The sequence below is a fragment of the Phalacrocorax carbo genome, unplaced genomic scaffold, assembly GCF_963921805.1.
Source record: "Phalacrocorax carbo unplaced genomic scaffold, bPhaCar2.1 SCAFFOLD_53, whole genome shotgun sequence".
Classification (NCBI taxonomy): domain Eukaryota; kingdom Metazoa; phylum Chordata; class Aves; order Suliformes; family Phalacrocoracidae; genus Phalacrocorax; species Phalacrocorax carbo.
In genome coordinates, this window is record NW_026990488.1 from 659,582 (window position 1) to 665,418 (window position 5,837).

Consider the following 5,837-nt stretch of genomic DNA (forward strand, 5'->3'; position numbering starts at 1 on the left):
GGCGGCCCGTTCCGCGGGCCGCATCCGCTCCGGTTTTTGCGCGGCGGCATCGAGCCGGTCCGGTTTTTGCGCGGCGGCCCGTTCCGCGGGACGGATCCGCTCCGCTTTTTGCGCGGCGGCCCCGATCCGGTCTGGTTTTTCCGCGGCGGCCCGTTCCGCGGGCTGGATCCGGTCCGGTTTTTGCGCCGCGGCCCCCGATCCGCTCCGGTTTTTGCGCGGCGGCCCGTTCCGCGGGCCGGATCCGGTCCGGTTTTTGCGCGGCGGGCCCGATCCGCTCCGGTTTTTGCGCGGCGGCCCGTTCCGCGGGCCGGATCCGCTCCGGTTTTTGGCGCGGCGGCCCCGATCCTGTCTGGTTTTTGCGCCGCGGCCCGTTCCGCGGGCCGGATCTGCTCCGGTTTTTGCGCGGCGGCCCCGATCCGCTCCGGTTTTTGCGCGGCGGCCCGTTCCGCGGGCCGGATCCGCTCCGGTTTTTGCGCGGCGGCCCCGATACGGTCCGGTTTTTGCGCGGCGGCCCGTTCCGCGGGCCGGATCCGCTCCGGTTTTTGCGCGGCGGCCCCGATCCGGTCCGGTTTTTGTGCGGCAGCCCGTTCCGCGGGCCGGAGCCGGTCCGGTTTTTGCACGGCGGCCCCGATCCGCTCCGGTTTTTGCGCGGCGGCCCGTTCCGTGGGCCGCATCCGCTCCGGTTTTTGCGCGGCGGCCCGTTCCGCGGGCCGGATCCGGTCCGGTTTTTGCGCGGTGGCCCCGATCCGGTCCGATTTTTGCGCGGCGGCCCGTTCTGCGGGCCGGATCCGCTCCGTTTTTTGCGCGGCGGCCCCTATCCGGTCCGGTTTTTGCGCGGCGGCCCGTTCCGCGGACCGGATCCGCTCCGGTTTTTGCGCGGCGGCCCCTATCCGGTCCGGTTTTTGCGCGGCGGCCCGTTCCGCGGACCGGATCCGCTCCGGTTTTTGCGCGGCGGCCCCGAGCCGGTCCGGTTTTTGCGTGGCAGCCCGTTCCGCGGGCCGCATCCGCTCCGCTTTTTGCGCGGCGGCCCCGATCCGCTCCGGTTTTTCCGCGGCGGCCCGTTCCGCGGGCCGGATCCGCTCCGGTTTTTGCGCGGCGGCCCCGATCCTGTCTGGTTTTTGCGCGGCGGCCCGTTCCGCGGGCCGGATCTGCTCCGGTTTTTGCGCGGCGGCCCCGATCCGCTCCGGTTTTTGCGCGGCGGCCCGTTCCGCGGGCCGGATCCGCTCCGGTTTTTGCGCGGCGGCCCCGATACGGTCCGGTTTTTGCGCGGCGGCCCGTTCCGCGGGCCGGATCCGCTCCGGTTTTTGCGCGGCGGCCCCGATCCGGTCCGGTTTTTGTGCGGCAGCCCGTTCCGCGGGCCGGAGCCGGTCCGGTTTTTGCACGGCGGCCCCGATCCGCTCCGGTTTTTGCGCGGCGGCCCGTTCCGTGGGCCGCATCCGCTCCGGTTTTTGCGCGGCGGCCCGTTCCGCGGGCCGGATCCGGTCCGGTTTTTGCGCGGTGGCCCCGATCCGGTCCGATTTTTGCGCGGCGGCCCGTTCTGCGGGCCGGATCCGCTCCGTTTTTTGCGCGGCGGCCCCGATACGGTCCGGTTTTTGCGCGGCGGCCCGTTCCGCGGGCCGGATCCGCTCCGGTTTTTGCGCGGCGGCCCCGATCCGGTCCGGTTTTTGTGCGGCAGCCCGTTCCGCGGGCCGGAGCCGGTCCGGTTTTTGCGCGGCGGCCCCGATCCTGTCTGGTTTTTGCGCCGCGGCCCGTTCCGCGGGCCGGATCTGCTCCGGTTTTTGCGCGGCGGCCCCGATCCGCTCCGGTTTTTGCGCGGCGGCCCGTTCCGCGGGCCGGATCCGCTCCGGTTTTTGCGCGGGGTCCCCGATCCGGTCCGGTTTTTGCGCCGCGGCCCGTTCCGCGGGCCGGATCCGCTCCGGTTTTTGCGCGGCGGGCCCGATCCGCTCCGGTTTTTGCGCGGCGGCCCGTTCCGCGGGCCGGATCCGGTCCGGTTTTTGTGCGGTGGCTCCGATCCGGTCCGGTTTTTGCGCGGCGTCCCGTTCCGCGGGCCGGAGCCGGTCCGGTTTTTGCGCGGCGGCCCCGATCCGCTCCGGTTTTTGCGCGGCGGCCCGTTCCGCGGGCCGGATCCGCTCCGGTTTTTGCGCGGCGGCCCCGAGCCGGTCCGGTTTTTGTGCCGCGGCCCTTTCCGCGGGCCGGATCCGCTCCGGTTTTTGCGCGGCGGCCCGTTCCACGGGCCGGATCCGCTCCGGTTTTTGCGCGGCGGCCCTGATCCGGTCCGGTTTTTGCGCGGCGGCCCGTTCTGCGGGCCGGATCCGCTCCGGTTTTTGCGCGGCGGCCCTGATCCGGTCCGGTTTTTGCGCGGCGGCCAGTTCCGCGGGCCGGATCCGCTCCGGTTTTTGCGCGGCGGGCCCCGATCCGGTCCGATTTTTGCGCGGCGGCCCGTTCCGCGGGCCGGATCCGCTCCGGTTTTTGCGCGGCGGCACCGAGCCGATCCGGTTTTTTGCGCGGTGGCCCGTTCCGCGGGCCGGATCCGCTCCGGTTTTTGCGCGGCGGCCCCGATCCCGTACGGTTTTTGCGCGGCGGCCCGTTCCGTGGGCCGCATCCGGTCCGGTTTTTGTGCGGCGGCCCCGATCCGCTCCGGTTTTTGCGCGGCGGCCCGTTCCGCGGGCCGGATCCGATCCGGTTTTTGCGCGGTGGCTCCGATCCGGTCCGGTTTTTGCGCGGCGGCCCCGATCCGGTCCGGTTTTTGCGCGGTGGCCCGTTCCGTGGGCCGCATCCGATCCGGTTTTTGCGCGGCGGCCCCGATCCGCTCCGGTTTTTGCGCCGCGGCCCGTTCCGCGGGCCGCATCCGCTCCGGTTTTTGCGCGGTGGCTCCGATCCGGTCCGGTTTTTGCGCGGCGGCCCGTTCCGGGGTCCGGATCCGCTCCGGTTTTTGCGCGGCGGCCCGTTCCGCGGGCCGGATCCGGTCCGGTTTTTGCGCGGCGGCCGCGATCCGCTCCGGTTTTTGCGCGGCGGCCCGTTCCGCGGGCCGCATCCGCTCCGGTTTTTGCGCGGCGGCATCGAGCCGGTCCGGTTTTTGCGCGGCGGCCCGTTCCGCGGGACGGATCCGCTCCGCTTTTTGCGCGGCGGCCCCGATCCGGTCTGGTTTTTCCGCGGCGGCCCGTTCCGCGGGCTGGATCCGGTCCGGTTTTTGCGCCGCGGCCCCGATCCGCTCCGGTTTTTGCGCGGCGGCCCGTTCCGCGGGCCGGATCCGGTCCGGTTTTTGCGCGGCGGGCCCGATCCGCTCCGGTTTTTGCGCGGCGGCCCGTTCCGCGGGCCGGATCCGCTCCGGTTTTTGCGCGGCGGCCCCGATCCTGTCTGGTTTTTGCGCCGCGGCCCGTTCCGCGGGCCGGATCTGCTCCGGTTTTTGCGCGGCGGCCCCGATCCGCTCCGGTTTTTGCGCGGCGGCCCGTTCCGCGGGCCGGATCCGCTCCGGTTTTTGCGCGGCGGCCCCGATACGGTCCGGTTTTTGCGCGGCGGCCCGTTCCGCGGGCCGGATCCGCTCCGGTTTTTGCGCGGCGGCCCCGATCCGGTCCGGTTTTTGTGCGGCAGCCCGTTCCGCGGGCCGGAGCCGGTCCGGTTTTTGCACGGCGGCCCCGATCCGCTCCGGTTTTTGCGCGGCGGCCCGTTCCGTGGGCCGCATCCGCTCCGGTTTTTGCGCGGCGGCCCGTTCCGCGGGCCGGATCCGGTCCGGTTTTTGCGCGGTGGCCCCGATCCGGTCCGATTTTTGCGCGGCGGCCCGTTCTGCGGGCCGGATCCGCTCCGTTTTTTGCGCGGCGGCCCCTATCCGGTCCGGTTTTTGCGCGGCGGCCCGTTCCGCGGACCGGATCCGCTCCGGTTTTTGCGCGGCGGCCCCTATCCGGTCCGGTTTTTGCGCGGCGGCCCGTTCCGCGGACCGGATCCGCTCCGGTTTTTGCGCGGCGGCCCCGAGCCGGTCCGGTTTTTGCGCGGCAGCCCGTTCCGCGGGCCGCATCCGCTCCGCTTTTTGCGCGGCGGCCCCGATCCGCTCCGGTTTTTCCGCGGCGGCCCGTTCCGCGGGCTGGATCCGGTCCGGTTTTTGCGCGGCGGCCACGATCCGCTCCGGTTTTTGCGCGGCGGCCCGTTCTGCGGGCCGGATCCGCTCCGGTTTTTGCGCGGCGGCCCCGATCCGGTCCGGTTTTTGCGCGGCGGCCTGTTCCGCGGGCCGGATCCGCTCCGGTTTTTGCGCGGCGGCCCCGATCCACTCTGGTTTTTGCGCGGCGGCCTGTTCCGCGGGCCGGATCCGGTCCGGTTTTTGCGCGGCGGCCCCGATCCGGTCCGGTTTTTGCGCGGCGGCCCCGATCCGGTCCGATTTTTGCGCGGCGGCCCCGATCCTGTCCGGTTTTTGCGCAGCGGCCCGTTCCGCGGGCCGGAGCCGGTCCGGTTTTTGCGCGGCGGCCCCGAGCCGCTCCGGTTTTTGCGCGGCGGCCCGGATCCGGTCCGATTTTTGCGCGGCGGCCCATTCCGCAGGCTGGATCCGCTCCGGTTTTTGCGCGGCGGCCCCGATACGGTCCGGTTTTTGCGCGGCGGCCCGTTCCGCGGGCCGGATCCGGTCCGGTTTTTGCGCGGTGGCCCCGATCCGCTCCGGTTTTTGCGCGGCGGCCCGTTCCGCGGGCCGGATCCGCTCCGGTTTTTGCGCGGCGGCCCCGATCCGCTCCGGTTTTTGCGCGGCGGCCCGTTCCGCGGGCCGGATCCGCTCCGGTTTTTGCGCGGCGGCCCCGATCCGGTCCGGTTTTTGCGCGGCGGCCCGTTCCGCGGGCCGGATCCGCTCCGCTTTTTGCGCGGCGGCCCCGATCCGGTCCGGTTTTTTCCGCGGCGGCCCGTTCCGCGGGCCGGATCCGCTCCGGTTTTTGCGCGGCAGCCCCGAGCCGGTCCGGTTTTTGCGCGGCGGCCCGTTCCGCGGGCCGGATCCGCTCCGGTTTTTGCGCGGCGGCCCCGATCCGCTCCGGCTTTTGCGCGGCGGCCTGTTCCGCGGGCCGGATCCGCTCCGGTTTTTGCGCGGCGGCCCCGATCCACTCTGGTTTTTGCGCGGCGGCCCGTTCCGCGGGCCGGATCCGGTCCGGTTTTTGCGCGGCGGCCCCGATCCGGTCCGGTTTTTGTGCCGCGGCCCGTTCCGCGGGCCACATCCGCTCCGGTTTTTGCGCGGTAGCTCCGATCCGCTCCGGTTTTTGCGCGGTGGCCCGTTCCGCGGGCCGCATCCGGTCCGGTTTTTGCGCGGCGGCACCGATCCGGTCCGGTTTTTGCGCCGCGGCCCGTTCCGCGGGCCGGATCCGGTCCGGTTTTTGCGCGGCGGCCCCGATCCGATCCGGTTTTTGCGCAGCGGCCCGTTCCGCGGGCCGGATCCGCTCCGGTTTTTGCGCGGCGGGCCCGATCCGCTCCGGTTTTTGCGCGGCGGCCCGTTCCGCGGGCCGGATCCGCTCCGGTTTTTGCGCGGCGGCCCCGATCCTGTCCGGTTTTTGCGCGGCGGCCCGTTCCGCGGGCCGGATCCAGTCCGGTTTTTGCGCGGCGGCCCCGATACGGTCCGGTTTTTGCGCGGCGGCCCGTTCCGCGGGCCGGATCCGCTCCGGTTTTTGCGCGGCGGCCCCGATCCGGTCCGGTTTTTGCGCGTCGGCCCGTTCCGCGGGCCGGATCCGCTCCGGTTTATGCGCGGCGGCCCCGATACGGTCCGGTTTTTGCGCCGCGGCCCGTTCCGCGGGCCGGATCCGCTCCGGTTTTTGCGCGGCGGCCCCGATCCGGTCCGATTTTTGCGCGTCGGCCCGTTCCGCGGGCCGGATCCGCTC